Genomic DNA, 16,588 nt, shown 5'->3' with positions numbered 1-16,588 from the left:
AATAAGAAGGTTCATTCTATTTTACCTTGTTGCCTATGGTGTCCAAAGGTCTCTGGTTCCTAAAGGAGGGGCAAGGAAAAGAGAGGCACCTATTTCTCCTTTCACCCTGAAATATTGCTTGGAGTGTAAACTGCAGGCCTCCACACTACCTCCATACCATGATCTCAAACATCAACCCAGAGAGAGGGCCCTTTCTCCTTCCAAATATTCTTTAAAAAGGCCACACTGATGTTCTCAGAGGCAAGGTTCAGGATCCCTGTAAGGAACAATCTTCATTTTCAGCTCCTCTGGTTTCCTGGAGGAAGACTTTTCTTGTAACACTTACGGTATCCTCTACCTCTCACTGGCTCCTCCCTGAGCAAGGAAGAAGGACTTGATCATATTAAGGGATAGGAGAGGAGGAACTGGGCATGCCTGTTTCTGCTCCTTCCAGTCATCTTGGAAGTGCACTTCTGAGGATGTGCAAACCGAAGCCTGCTCCTCTGTGTTGTACCAGGTATCGTCTCTTACCCGAAGGCTCTGAATGGGGAAGTCTAGCTGTTTATCCAGTGCTGCCAGTGACTGCGTGGGGTTAGTTTGCTCATTTCTGCAGTTCACAATTAGGAAGTCCATTACTGTTCCATACCTCTACTGGAGCTTTCAATAGTAGTAAAGGTAATGTTTTGTTTCCATTAGCCAACTATCTAGTTGTCCGTAGTTATTATTTATGGGGCCAGATCTAATTCAACATTAACTCTGTCAAATATCTGACTGTGGTGTCTTTGTGTTTCTTGGTTTTCCTGTGAGATTTTCTGTGGTCAACTTGGTGGCAGTGTATAAATACCATTCTAGTACATTTTAAATGCTATGGTCTTATGTAAAATTTCTTTGCATTATTGGGGTTGTAAAGTCAACTACTTAATGAAAAAAATGAAGAGATTTAGTTAAATTTTCTTTATTTGCAAGCAACCAACGTTGAAAATGTAAATAAAAGCTGTCAGTTGAAAGATAGAATAACACTTTACATTCTCCTCCTGGGAAAACATGAAAATTAGGAATTTGAGGATTCAGTTAAGGGAAAAGATAATGAAAATGTCATATATTTTCATATTGTATCCCAAGAGAAGTTGGGATTGTAATATTTCATATTGTATCCAAGAGAAGTTGATCATCTTAAATTAGGTAAATGATTTATATAACAAACATACTTTGTAACATAGAATTATTGAGCATCTGCTGTGTGCCAGACATCTTCTGTGTACCAGGCACTGTTTTAACGTTAATGATACAAAATTTGATGGTGATGATACAATAGAGAACAAACAGACAAAAATCCCTGCCCTTGTGGAGATTACTTTCTGATGGAGATTACTTTCTAAGAGAATAAACCATAAGTAGGTAAAACATATGGTATGTTAGAAGATAATGAGTGTTATGGAGAAAAAATAATTTATCTAATTTTGGTCATTGTAGAAAATAAAATAAGTAGAGGTTCTTCTTCAAAGGGACTTTCCTCCAAGTCTAATTGAGAATAGATAGTAACCTCTCTTAGAAGCAAAATTTACTCAAAGAATTGTGCTAATATTCTTAAACATCTGCTAGCTGTAATAAAGAAATCAATATACTCTGTGTTCTTAGCTCCCACATTTTAGCCTAGATATTCGCCCTGGCATGCCTGAACAAGTCCAAGCAAGCATTAGGTCATAGCCTATTCCTCTTATTTGGAAGTGCTTTTGCCTCTCTCAGCACTCCACAAGTTACTTCCTCTCTTCCTTTGTTGTCCTCTGCCTTTGCCTCTTTTGGGAAGTTCTAAGTTGCTAGCCAGTCGGGTCGAGTACAGAATGTAAGGTCCCATTCCAGCCAATGGAAATCGAACACAGCAGTAGGGTGGACGTGTCAGGTTATAAATGACCCTGTCTCCTTTGTTCATGTGTGCTTTCCTGAAGACTGCTAGTGAGCAGCACCTTTTCTGCAGAAAGTAAACTAGCCTTGCTGAGAGATTCTTTGTCTCACTGTTGATTTTTGCAACACTGAGCACGGGTTCCCAACAATTTGGTGACCCGTATGGGGAATAACATTCCCCTCTGGGACAGTCTTTGCCCCTCTCTCATGGGGAGGTGCCCTGCCAACCGTTGTTGCCGCGGCCCCAGCAGGAGAGCCGGGACCTACCTGGTGCGAGGAATATACTTGGATTCTCAGCAATGCGGGGAAAGAGAGAGGCTTGCGGGACCGTGGTGACCAGGTGACTCCGTGCGTGGGCCAAGGTAGGAAAAGCCGCAAGAGGGCGGCAAAGTACTTCCTTGGTGGTCAGCTTTTGGAGGCTGAGTAATTGTGTGTATGTGTAAATGATTATCCGTGCTATTCGGCACGGATTATCCTGCTGTTCGGCAGAATGTGTAAACACAGACAGAAAGAATGAAAGGGACCTCCAAAAGGGAGAGGGAGAAAGGCTAACCTCTTGGGAAAGAGAATCAGCGAGACATCTCTGGTTTGAGAGATTGAGCCTTTAGCAAGCTTTTAGAGACTGGACAGGCGAGAAATCTCCAGTATGGAGGATCTGGGGGATTGGGCCTCCCTGGGAGAAAGATAGGTAAGACATCCCTAGTATGTGGGATTGGATTTATCTAGGATCAAACATGGGAAAAGGCCCTTGGCAAGCCTCCAGAGGAAGGGAGGGTGAGAAGCCTCTAGTAGAAGAGGTTGAGCCCCCTTCTGTGCACCCAGGAGTGCTAGAAATCTCCAGCAAGGGGGGTTGAAAGCTCCAGGGAAAAGTCTATTCTAGTTAGGCACCACCCCAAACCTTCAAGATAGGAAATGTTCTGAGTAAAACAGGGAAAATAAAGAGCTGCGGCTACAGCAGTATTAGTTGAAGAAGGTAGAAAATTAACCTTTGGGGGGGAAATTAATTGTAAGCATGCCCCACCAAGTTAGAGCTGTTTTAAATCAAAAAGCAGGAAGGTAGCTTACTGACTCCAGAATCTTAAAATATAAGGCTATTTTGCTAGGAAAAGATGATTTCATCTTGACTACTGATAATTCACTCAACCCAGCAGGTTTCTTGTCAGGAGACCCAAATCTTAAAAAAAAAAAAAAAAAAAAAAAAAAGAACACTTGTGTCTAGATTTTATTGACTACCAAACAAAAGTCAGGCCAGATCTAGGAGAGGCCCCTTTTAAAACAGGGCAACACTTGTTTATAGATGGTTCCTCCAAAATAGTCAAAGGATAAAAACATAACAGGTTTTCAATAATTGGTGGAGAAACTCTTGAAGAAGTAGAGTCAGGAAGACTGCCCAATAATTAGTCTGCCCAAACCTGTGAACTGTTTGCACTCAGCCAAGCTTTGAAATGCTTGCAGAACAAAGAAGGAACTGCTTATACTGATTCTAAGTATGCCTTTGGTGTAGCACATACAGTTAGAAAAATTTGGGCTGAGCAAGGTCTTATTAACAGTAAAGACCAAGATCTAGTCCACAAAGAACTAATTGTTTGTGTTCTAGACAATCTCCAGTTGTCAGAAGAGATAGCTATTGTACATGTCCCAGGGCATAAAGAGGACTTTTTTTTTTTCACAAGTTGGGGAAATAACCAAATGACCTTGCAGATCAGATAGCCAAACAAACTGCTGTTTCTTGTGAAATGTCTTTCACTTAACTCCTTGCCTTCCTTCCCCTACTGTAGTCCCCATCTTCTCTTCCACTGAAAAAGGAAAGCTAATAAAAATAGGAGCTAAACAGAACACAGAAGGAAAATGGATATTACCAGATCAAAGGGAGATATTATCCAAACCTCTCGTAAGGGAGGTCTTAACTACGGTTCTCAGAGTTTATAAGTGTGTTGGAATTTATACCCTAGACAAACAGGTCACAGACAATTGTCTAACATGCAGGAAAACTAATAAACAAGCCCTAAGAAAATCACCCCTCTGGCAACGAGATCCGGAGCTAAGACCATTCCAAAATGTTCAAATTGATTACACTGAAGTGCCTCCAATCGGTCGCCTCAAGTATTTATTAGTAATAGTAGATCATCTCACTCGCTGGATCGAAGCTATCTCCTTTCCAAATGGAACAGCTAATAATGTAATTAAAGCATTAATTGAGAATATACTGCCCCTTGTGTTAATAGAGAATACTAACTCAGACAATGGAACCCATTTTATGACACATATTATTAAGAAGGTGGCCCAAGTGCTAGACATAAAATGGGAATACCATATTCCCTGGCATCCCTCATCCTCCAGACGAGTAGAAAGAATGAATCAAACCCTTAAGAATCATCTGACTAAATTAATTCTAGAGACTTGTTTACCATGGACCAAATGTCTTCCTATTGCCTTATTGAGGATCAGGACAGCTCCTCGAAAGGATACAGGCCTGTCTCCATATGAAATGTTATATGGATTGCCCTATTTACATTCCTAGCTGATGTTCCTATGTTTGAAACTAAGGATCAGTTCCTCAGAAATTACATACTTGGTCTCTCCTCTACCTTTTTTTCTCTTAAGATCAAAGGTCTCTTAGTACAGTTGCCATCACTAGAATTTCCAGCACACCAGCACCAACCCAGGGACCACGTTCTCATCAAAGGGTGGAAGGAAGGGAAACTCGAGCCCACCTGGGAAGGCCCCTATCTTGTGCTGCTAACCACTGAGATTGCTGTCTGCACAGCCGAGAAAGGACGGACCCACCATACTCGAGTCAAGAAATCATCTTCCTCATCAGAATCATGGGTTACTGTACCAGGATCGAGTCCTACCAAGTTAAAATTAAAAAAAGCTTAATTTTCATAGCCTTGCATATTGCTTCCTTTCCTTTCCTTATTCTGTTACTAGCTCCTTTGTTATTAATGTAACTAAGTCTGACTCACCTCAGACCATTGCTTTTGATGCTTGCTCTGTCATACCTTGTGGAGATGTGAAGGATCAACAATAGCTAGCCTTTTCACACAAATATTTATGCCCCAGCCCGCTAACTGACACAGTTACTCCTAGCACTCATCGTTGTGATCACCTGTAGCTGAGATGCCAACTTACTGCTCCAACAGCCTGGCAACCTTGTAGTAGACGGGACTACATCCTTTGGACTACTCAGGAGCTAGGTTGGACTTCTAAGGAAGAGGTTTGTGCAGATCTAAAACCCTTTATCTATTTCACTAAAGGGACTACCCCTTCTCAGTCTTTCTCTTTATTACCACCTCCACCTTAACTGACTCTAGACCTGCCCTTAGTTGCTTCTATGGTATGGGGATTGATGTAAATGGGAAAGACCCCCTAGGCATTTTTAAGATATGCAATATTCCCCCGTCTTCCCCTTCTTCAGTAGCTTCAGTTTTAGATCCCATACTGGTTGCTTTTACACCTAATAATAAAACCAGGGTGTCTATTATGAAGGTAAAAGATCTAAGACATACCTTAGCCATTGAGACAGAATATCAGAATGCAAATGCCTGGCTGGAATGGAATAAATATTCCATTCACACTTTAAATGAGAGTGATTGTTAAACTTGTGCTCACGATAGGCCAGAGGCTCAGATTGTCACCTTTCCACTTGGATAGTCTCCTCATTGACTAGGTACGGACTGTATGGTGACTCTCTTTCAGAATCCCACTGCTTGGGATAATCCATCATGCTGAGCTCTCTCTGCTGTTTCCTGAAGTTCAACACCCTGTGGGTCAGCCCCTGAGGGCAATCCAACTTCCACCTCTAAATGCGAAGTTTACTTCATGCCTCTCTCAGCAAGGGGAAAATTTGATGTTCCTTGGAGGCATAAAAGGATGCAAGGAGCTCAAGCCTTTCCAGGAGCTTGCCCATCATTCCGCGCTTAGCCATTGCCAAGCAGATGTATGGTGGTATTGTGGTAGACTTTTACTAGACACTCTGCCAAGCAACTGGAGCAGAACTTGTGCTCTGGTCCAATTGGCTATCCCTTTCACCCTGGCATCTCAACAGTCTGGGAAAGTAAAAACAAAATGTCATAAGCCAAAAGAAACTCCTTATAAGTCCTTTGATCCTCAAGTTTATAAAGATGCTACTGGGGTTCCATGAGAAGTGCCAGATAAATTCAAAGTGCAAAATCAAACAGCTGCAGGATTTGAGTCTATGTTATTCTGGTGGGTAACTATTAATAAAAATATAGACTGGATAAACTATATCTATTACAATCAGCAACGATTCGTAAATTACACTATAGATGCCATTAAAGGGATAGCTAAACAATTAGGACCTACCAGTCAGATGGCCTGGGAAAATAGAATAGCCTTAGATATGATATTGGGGAAAAAGGAGGTGTTTGTGTTATGATTGTGACCCAATGTTATACCTTTATTCCTAATAATACTGCCCCTGACGGAACTATAATGAGAACACTGCAGAGATTAACAGCTCCATCTGATGAACTTGCCAAAAATTCTGAAATTGATCTTTTTTCTAAAATAATAGAACATTGGTTCAGTGGATGGAAAGGAATTTTGACTTTAGTTCTCACCTCGTTTGCTCTTGTTATTGGTGTACTTATTCTTGTAGGCTGCTGTATTATTCTCTGTCTTCAAAGTTTTATACAAAAACTTGTCTCTGCTACTCTCAAAAAATTATTTCCTAACTCTCCTCCACCCTATTCAGAAAGATTATTTCTCTTAGAAGGTCAAACAGCAGTTGAGTCAAGACATAGTATACAAGTTTGAAGAGGAATTGTAAAAGAGGGGGGAATTGTAGAAAATGAAATAAGTAGAGGTTCCTCTTCAAAGAAACTTTCCTCCCAGTCTAATTGAGAATAGATAGTAACCTCTCTTGGAAGCAAAATTTACTCAAAGAATTGTGTTAATATTCTTAAATATCTACTAGCCGTAATAAAGAAATCAATACACTGTGTGCTCTTACCTCCCACATTTTAGCCTAGATATTTGCCCTGGCATGCCTGAACCAGTCCAAGCAAGCACTAGGTCATAGCCTATTCTTCTTCCTTAGTTGGAAGTGCTTTTGCCTCTCTCAGCATTCCACAAGTTACTTCCTCTCTTCCTTTGTTCTCCTCTGTCTTTGCCTCTTTTGGGAAGTTCTAAGTTGCTAGCCAGTTGGGTTGAGTACAGAATATGAGGTCCCGTTCCAGCCAATGGAAACCAGACACAGCAGTAAGGTGGACCTGTCAGATTATAAATGACCCTGTCTCCTTTGTTCATGTGTGCTCTCATGGCAAGACTGCTAGCAAGCAGCACCCTTTCTGCAGAAAGTAAACTGGCCTTGCTGAGAGATCCTTTGTCTCAGTGTTGATTTTTCGACACCGAGCACCAGTTCCCAACAGCCATTCAATGCTTTTTTGCTTTGTCAAGCGTGTATACTGGTTCCTGATCTTTTAACTGTGAGCAAAAAAAAATTGCTTACCTGTTAAATAGGAACATTGAGGCCAGGCACGGTGGCTCACGCCTGTAATCCTAGCACTTTGGGAGGCAGAGGTGGGCAGATCATGAGGTCAAGAGATCAAGAGCATCCTGGCCAACATGGTGAAACCCTGTCTCTACTAAAAATACGAAAATTAGCTGGGCGTGGTGGCGAGCGCCTGTAGTCCCAGCCATTTGGGAAGCTGAGGCAGGAGAATCGCTTGAACTAGGGAGGTGGAGGTTGCAGTGAGCTGAGATTGTGCCACTGCACTCCAGCCCTGGTGACAGAGTGAGAATCTGTCTCAAAAAAAAAAAAAAAGAACATTGAATATATCTGTTATGAAGATTCCCAAATGTGCTTCTTTCTAAACTGTCTTTGTATTTTTATGCATCTTCTGAACTGTCTTTTGCAGTTTTATTCATCTTCCAATTGTTTCTGTTTCAAAGAAGGATGTGTTCCTTTTCCTTTTCAAAGCTGGTTCACTTTCTGTGCCTGGGACCCTATAACCTCAATCTTTTTTTTGGACTTTGTCTAAACAACCACTCTCTCTTGCATCTTTTACCATCTCCTTATATACTTACTCTTTTTCCTGAACCTATTCATTTTATGAAATTTCCCCTGTCCTAAAACAAGAAAAAAAAAAAGGACCACTGGCACAAAAATGTCTACCTCTATTGTTACTATTTTTCTGCTTCCTTTTATTGCCTAACCTCATTTTTAAAAAACTTAATGGTTTTGTTTTAATTACAAAAGTAGTAAACACCTCAGAAAACTTGGAAAACAAAGAGCTCAAAGGAAGAACATCCACAGTTGAAAGATTATTAACATTGTAGGGCATATTCTTACATTATTTTTCTAATACTGTACTTTTTTCTGTGACCAATATGGTATTATTCAGTTTACATATATCTTTTTTTTTTTTTTTTTTTTCTGAGACAGAGTCTCGCTCTGTCGCCCAGGCTGGAGTGCAGTGGCACAATCTCAGCTCACTGCAAGCTCCGCCTCCCGGGTTCACGCCATTCTCCTGCCTCAGCCTCTCCGAGTAGCTGGAACTACAGGCGCCCGCCACCATGCCCGGCTAATTTTTTGTATTTTTAGTAGAGACGGGGTTTCACCATGGTCTCGATCTTCTGACCTCGTGATCCACCCGCCTCGGCCTCCCAAAGTGCTGGGATTACAAGCGTGAGCCACCGCGCCCAGCCTCAGTTTACATATATCTTATAGTGCACATTACAAATTGTGATATATTGGCATGTCATTATTTTTGTTTGCTTATTTTGTTTGCTTCAATGTTGTTTTAATGGCTACATAGCATGCCATTGTATAAATATACCAAAATTTACTTACCAACTTCATAAATTTTCTTATTGCTACCAGAAATTATATATGTATTGTTTAGTTTTTAATGGTTTGTCTCTCCCACTAGCATAGAAAATCTGTGGAAGTAGGGAACTTGATTTGTCTTACTTCCTACTGTCCAGTGCCTAGAATGGCTCTTACTACATAGTGGTCACTGAATATGTATTTGTTAAATGAGTTTATATATGGTTGCATATTTAAATCACTTCTCATTTTAACTATTATAGATAATACTGCAAGAAAATTCTTATACATATATCTGCACATTATGATTTGTTTAGTATACACTTTTACAAGGTAAATTTCTAAGTCAAATTATGCAAAATTTAAGGTTTATAATAAATTGCCTAATATTCTCTTGAATAATCGTGCCAATATACACTTCCATTGGCTGTGCATGAGTGTGTCTATTCTAGCAATTTTTTCCAAAATTGTATTTTAGTATTAAAAAATTATTTCCAAGTTAGTAGGTAGATTCATTTTTAATGTGCATTTATTTGATTATATGATGTTTGAGAATATATTTGTTTAATGTTTTTGTATATGCTCAATTTTTTTTTATAACCCAAAATATGGCCTATCTTGGTGAATATTTCCTGTACTCTTAAAATCATGTGTATTCTGTTGTAATTGGGTGGAGTGTTATACAAAATATCAGTGAGGCCAAGTTGGTATTAGGTTTCTATATCCTTTATCTACTTATTTATTCAATTACCAAGAAAGGAGAATTAAAATTTTCAACTGTAATTGTGAATTCATCTATTTTTCCTTTCATTTCTATTAGTTTTTACCTTACGTATTTTGAAACTCTGTTGTTAAATGCATAAATATTTGGATTATTATGTTTTAGATTAGTACGTTTTCTTGAAGAGTTGACCTCTTTATCATTTTCTAATGTTTCTGTTCATCCCTGGCAAGATTCCTTGTTCTGAAGTTAGCTTTGGCAGATATTAATGTAGGTACTCAGTCTTTCTTTTTATAGTGCTTACACAATAAATCTTTTACTTTAACCCCTCTATGCCTTTATATTTAAGATATCTTACAGACAAAAATAAGTTGTGTTGTACTCTTTTATCCAGTATGATAAATTTGCCTTTTAACTTGATATATTTAGACCCTTTACATATAATGTAATTATTGAGATGATTAGTTAAAATCTACCGTTTTGCTGATTGTTTTCTATTTGTTTTTTCTTATTTTTTCTGCCTTATTTTAGATTGAGCATTTTTTTATGATTCAATTTTTAACCACTTTTGCCTCATTATTTGTTCTTTTTCATAAACTATTTTAGTGGCTTGTCTAACATTTTTAGTATTCATCTTTAAATAGTCAAGGAATATATTATGGCACTTAACATGTTTTGTAAGAACATTATAACAATATACTCTCAATCCTTCACTCTCATTGTACTATTGTCATACATTTTATTTTTACACATACTATAAGTTTTTATACATACATACACACAATACATACAATACATTGCTACTATTTTTGCTTTAGGCAGTCAGTTATCACTTAGAACCAATTAAAAATAAAAAATAATTTTATATCCACATTCATTATTCCATTTCTAGTGCTATTCATTTCTTTCCGTATATCCAGGTTTCTGACTGGCATCATATACCTTTGCCTGAAGAACTCTCTTAAAATTTAGTGTAATGCATTTCTGCTGGCCATGAATTCTCTCTGAGTTTATTTGTTTCAGGAAGGTTTTATTTCTCCTTTATTTTTGACTGATATTTCACTAGATATAGAATTGAGGATTAACAGTTTTTCTTTTGGCGCCTAAGATGCCACTCAGTGTTTTTCTTTCTTGCATTATTTCTGATGAGAAATCTGGTGCATTCCTTATATTTTTTCTTCTGTACATAATGCATCTTTTTTTCTGCCCCTGGTTGTGTTCAAGATTTTCTCTTTGTTTCTGGTTTTCAACAGTATGAATATGATATGCCTAGTTACTTTCTGTTCTTTTTTGTATTTATCGTGCTTGATGTTCTCTGAGCATCTTGGATCTATAGTTTGGAGTTTGTCATTAATTCAGAAAAATTTTTACCCATTGTTTCTTAATTTTTTTTGTCCTATCTTCTTCTCTTTTTGATATTTTAATTGCACACATTTTAAACTGTTTGATATTGTTTCATTACTCTCAGATGCTCTGCTCACTTTTTTTTTTCACTCATCATTCCCTTTGTGTCTTTTTCTTCTTTTGGTTAATTCCTATTGACTTATCTTAAATTTCATTTATTCTCTGCTGCGTCAAGTCTATTGCTGAGCCTATTGAAGGCATTCTTCATCTCTATTATATTTTAATTTCTTGGATTTCCATTTGATTTTTTTGTTGCAGTTTCAGTTCTGTTACTGAAATTACCTGTCTGGCTTTGCATGTTGTTTAATTTTTCCACTAAAGCCTTTTATATATTAACCATAGTTATTTTTAATTCCTAGTCTGATATTTTCAACATATATCCTATCTGAGAGTGGGTATATTTTTGCTTTGTTTCTTGACAATTTGTTGTTTTTTATTTGCTTTGTGGAATGCCTCTTAGTTTTTTGTTGGCATTTGGACACCACTTCTAGGATAGCAAAGACTGAGATAAACAATTTTTATGCCTGGAAATGGTGTAGTACCTTTCCTTTTGCTAGCCCTTTTGTATAAGGGGAAGTTGAGTCAGTTAAGTCAGAAATTGGGCTCTAGTTACATTTTGTTGTTGCTATGGTAACTTTTTTGTGCAACACCAGCTTTCAATCTTAGAGTAAGAGCTGGTTTGCCAGAGGTTGTTTTTTGAATGTTTACCCTACCTCTGCTTTATATCTTCTCAGAGAGCTTCTCTCTTCAAGGTCTTGCTCCTTTTCTTTAAGCACGCTGTTGTTCCTTGACGGATAGTTCAACTTTAATTGCACGGCAGTAGATGTGTGTGTGTTGGGGGTGGGGGTGGTTGGGGGGCTGACGTCGGTGGTGGAGGCAGTATTTTCTGCTGTTTTGATAAAGCTGCAGACTTAGACAGGCACTGTGTTCTGGGTCACAGGAGTGGGACTTCTCAGGATGTCTCTGAGGAAACCTTTAATGATCTGGGCCCAGCACTTGTTCCAGCCTCTCCCCTAGTGGTAGAGAGTTTTTTTTCTATTCCCACTCCTTAAATACAATTGATTTTCAACAGCCCCGCCCAACCCCCTTCCCCTCCCCAAGGCAGGGAGGATTTGTTTTACTTCCTTCAACAATTTAAGGCCTTTGATTCCAGGAGAGTTAGGAGAGAAGGATCCAGATAGGGTTGTGCGCTTTTCCAGCAGGAGCTGTCCCCTTCCAAGAACTGCATCTCAAGAGAGGTTTTCTTAGTATCCTCACAGTTGTTTTTCTGACATGTGACAAGGTCTTTGGAGACAAGCCTACAAGTGGATGCAAGTTCTCCTTGTGTCTGCAGGTCACAGGAGTTATGTATTTTCTGGTTAGCCTGATTCTTTAAATACTTTAGCTAAATTCTATTTATGTTTGCCCAGCAGCGTCTGCTTCAGGTCAGCAAGTTCTTACTTTCCATCTGTCTTTGGAGGTGCCCGCCTTTCCTTAGATTTAGGTTAGTTTGTTGCTCTACAACCTTAGCTAAATGATGAAAGTATTCCTGACTTTCTAATATTTTATTGTTGTGAACTCATTGTGAGGTGATCTGAAACTTAAATAATGAACCACTATACTTTGAATGTAGAATTGAATCAGGTATTGAACCCATAAGGACTCAAGCAGGTTAGCCAGTCCGTCCACCTGTTCTATTCATAGCACTTGGCCACTGGGGGACACTCACAAACTGAGAAGTCGTATACCTTTTCTAGAGAAGACACATCTTGTTGAGACTGCTTGTAAGAAGTGGGAAGAATGATTTCTGATCTCTTTAGAGTAGTGACAACACAAATAGTTGGATTTTACAATTCTTGTTTTCAAGTGCCCTTGATACATGTTTAAACAAAAAGAAGAAAAAGAATAAAATGACAACTGAGATCAGAATAATGCTGAACATTGCTGGAAAACCTCTTGGCCATCCCAGTTATCTCATATCACAGCATCCATTTACCTATAATCTTAAAGGACATTTGATAAATTCAACATGGTTAATATGTGGCAATAATACAGACAGGATGCAGGACAATACTGGGTAGAAGAGGGTGGTTCCCCGACAAAGGCCCCACCCTCAAGCCTGGAGACCCGTGGCCCTAAATGGGGACAGGCATTCCTGTTTTTGTGCCCAAAAAGTTGTCTTTTGGCCTGCCATGCGCACTATCCTGTACCCATATAAACCTGAACCCCAGGCTCCAGAAACAGACAAACAGACGAGGAGACAAGCAGATGAACCATGGAATGACACAGCAGAGAAAGAGAGGAGGAGGAATATCTGAACACTGAGAGGAATTTGACTGGGGGCGGTCAGAGAGGAGTTTGGCCGCTGGATGGCCAAACTCCAGGGGAAGATATCTTCCCACTCCATCCCCACTTCTGGCTCCCCATCCATCCTGATGAGAGCTACTTCCACCACTCAATAAAACTCCCACATTCATCCTTCAAGTCCATGTGTGACCCTTTTCTTCTAGGAAACTAGACAAGAGTTCAGGATACAGAAAACTGTCACACTGGTCCTCTGCCTTGCAGAAAGACAGAGGGTCCACTGAACTGGTTAACGCTCAAGCCATGCACAGACAACAAGACTAAAAGGACACACTGTAACACATGCCCATTCGGGCTCTTACACCTCTCTGTCTGCGTATTCCTCCTCCCATCAGGGGTTTCAGCAGTGGCGACGAGGGAACAGATGAGCCACACCCCTGTCACATGTCCTGTGAGGAGGATCTGGGAACTCTCCTGTTTCAGCGAGACTGGTGACTTTTTGGCATATACATATATACCAGCTGGATAAACAAGCATGGAGCCCTGTTGATTAAAAGACAGTACAGCTATTATTTTATTTTTTTTATTGTGAAATTTAGCCATCTCATTATAGGTGAACGAAACTCAAATTGTCACAGTATCAAGTATATGAAAAGCTTTATCTGCTTTCCTGTCCTTCCTGCCAACTATATACTACAAACACACATTTCACTTTAGGAAAAGACTTAAAAGTGCTCTGAAGTGAAAACTATACAAAGGTCTCCAGTTTCTGCAATAAGAACACATAACAGCAAGGCAATTGCAGATCAGACTGATTTTTAAGGTAAAAGGATACTCTTTAAATCCCTTAAACTGTGTCTCTTTTGTATATTGACACTACAGAAGTATCAGAGAAAAGGATGGAGAATCCCATAGTACCTTTGGATCTGAAGTTTTAAAAATTGAATTCATTTTATATTCAGTCATAAAAAATGCAGGTCCTTAAAACCTGATGTTCTGTACAGTTTACTTGATAGGATTGTATTGTTACTGAACACTGCCAGTGATACTCTTTAAATAGGAGTCTTCTTTGTTCTATTTCTCTGCCTTCTGTCACACCACGGCCCATCCTTTGTGCCTTAAAATTTCTGCACAAACTCTCCATTTTTTTGCAGCTTTCAGATACATGGCCCCAGGGCCTGGTCTCTCAGCAACGGTGCAGCCCTCATGTTTGATCCTTTACATAGGTGAAACTATCTGTGTGTTTTTCTCTGTGTTTTTATATACTTACATATTTATGTTTATTCTATCAAGCAGTAGATGATCTGCTTTTCAAGTACAGAAAACATATCTACTTCCTTCACAGCTTTCTACAACATCTGTTGCACTGCTCTAGTGTCATATTTTTCCTTTGAATTAGAAATAGATATAAAAATCAAGCTACAAAGTACTGACATTTTGGAAAATCTTATTAGCCAATTATAATTGCAAACTGACTGTCTGGGGTATGCAAAAGAAAGATGCTAATGTTTATTGAGCACAGGGTAGTGGACAGGCAGTAATTTAATTTAATATTTAGTTTTCTTTAAATTCCCCATATGTATATGTGGTGTGTGTGTGTGTACATGTGTATTTGGCAGTCTTTGTTATTCTAATCCTTATAGATGGGACAAATGAGCTCAAAGTTAATGAACTTTTTCAAGATCACTCATGTTATATTTGGAAAGAGAGAATTTAAACAAAGAAAGAAGTGTTCACTTATTAATACATAGCTTGTGCTGTAGCCATCTACTGCCTGTCTATATAAACTCACCAGTGATTATCTTGAAGTCAAGATGGGATGCCTATTCAGTGAATTACTTATTGACCACTTCCAAGGGTGAGATCTTGGCATATTAGTTTAAGTAGTAATTAGTAATTTTGTAAAGAGCACATGTCAGGGTACCAATTGTAGAGCAGCCCCTTTCCTATTGGTCTTATTGGTAATACCTGATGCGTGAAAAAATCCACCTGAGTTTAGAAATTTCTGCTAAAGTTTATACTTAAAGACACTATTATATTGGGCCTTTGGAAATAAAAGTGTAAATCAACACTGTTTTACTAAATAGTTGTCTTATACACATGTATAACATTCTATAATTGGGATGGAAAATTGCTGTTTAGAATAAGAGCTAACTACAGAAGTTTTAGTATACAAGGGAAGCTGCAAGATTCTTATCTGTGAGCTGCTATTGGTTTGGAAATGGAAACGATGACAGATATAACAGACTCACCCTTCCAGGATTCATGGTTCAAAATAAGGATTTGGAAGCACCTAGGAAATTTTTACAATCCTAATATCTGGAGCTGGAAGCCAGACAGTAGTAGTTCCTAAAGATGTTCAGGTGATACTAATGTGGAACAAGTTTGGAAACCACTGGTCTAGAATCTTGCTACTCAAAGTGTGGTCCTTAGTAATTGTTAGAATTGCAGAATCTTGGGCTCCACTCTAGGTCTACTAAATCATAATCTGCCTTTTAAAAAGATCCCCAGGTAGTTCTTACAAACATTAAAGCTCAGGAAGCACTGGGCTAGAAAAGTTTTCTAGCTTGTACATTAGAATCTCCTAGGGAACTTTTAAAGTATAATGATATTCTGGCCTTCCTTACTGAGACTGTAATTCATTTGATATACGGTGGGGCCTGGTCTTTGATATGCCATATGCTCCTCAGATGGTTCCAGTGTGTGGTCATGATTGTGAAATAGAGGGCAAAGCTGAATGCTGATTAACTTTGCATAAAAAATCTACAGTTTGCTCAGGTAGCCTGGGAGATACAGGTTAAGAACACTTAAAAAGGAGAAACTTAAGGATGCATATGGTGGGGGATACAGCAATGTATTAGGCAGCTTCACTTGGAGAGAAAATATTTTCCAGTGAAAAATTTCCTTGGGGAGAGGGCTTGGTGGAGGGAGGAAGAGGTGTGGGTTGAAAGACTTTAAAAATACAGAAGTGTAATAATTGATTTTAGGTTGTTGGTAGTGCTGTTATGAAGCAGGATAAGAGGTGACCATGAGAGCATTCGACTCCAGAAATTCTCAGATTTCTTGTGAAAAGTGTCCAAATTCTCAGAAGATTAAGAAGGATGGAGGCTTGAGTTATTTAAAATATAGCTAAAGGAAGACTGACCCCAGAAGCCTGGAGGACCAGAGTTGGAGGCATTTTGTCATTAGTCATTTAGGAAACAAACATATTGTGTAAGGAGAGTTCTTCATTTTACCACCGGCTGCTTCTTCAGAATAATGAGTTGTATCTCTCTAGCCTGAGTCTAGGTTAGCGTCTCATTCTTGTCTTTTGTTATCTAGCCTTCTCTTCTTCGGTTACTCATGCTGATGACTTCTTGAGTACCATGTTGCCCTTTTACTTGGAGGAATTTTCAGAGTTTCACATGTAGTTATTAAGCCATTATGAGTTTTCATTATAAATTAAAAACACTTAATGCTGCTGTTTCTCTCTGGCTCTTTGCCATTACATTCAGATACTTCCTAAG

The 16,588-nt window shown here is 38.9% G+C and overlaps 1 protein-coding gene across 1 annotated transcript in view; it reads left to right on the top strand.

The window, feature by feature from the left end:
• The first annotated feature begins 342 nt into the window (after nt 1–342).
• The window catches only part of LOC129471079 (uncharacterized), a 73,800-nt gene continuing 57,554 nt past the window's right edge, over nt 343–16,588 (top strand). Inside the window, exon 1 of the mRNA XM_055259326.2 lies at nt 343–496. The gene's annotated coding sequence lies outside the window, so the exon portion shown is untranslated. The remainder of the gene's footprint in view (nt 497–16,588) is intronic.

The sequence above is a fragment of the Symphalangus syndactylus genome, chromosome 21 (genome assembly GCF_028878055.3).
Source record: "Symphalangus syndactylus isolate Jambi chromosome 21, NHGRI_mSymSyn1-v2.1_pri, whole genome shotgun sequence".
In the NCBI taxonomy this organism is placed as follows: domain Eukaryota; kingdom Metazoa; phylum Chordata; class Mammalia; order Primates; family Hylobatidae; genus Symphalangus; species Symphalangus syndactylus.
This window is presented reverse-complemented; position numbering and strand designations above follow the sequence as displayed.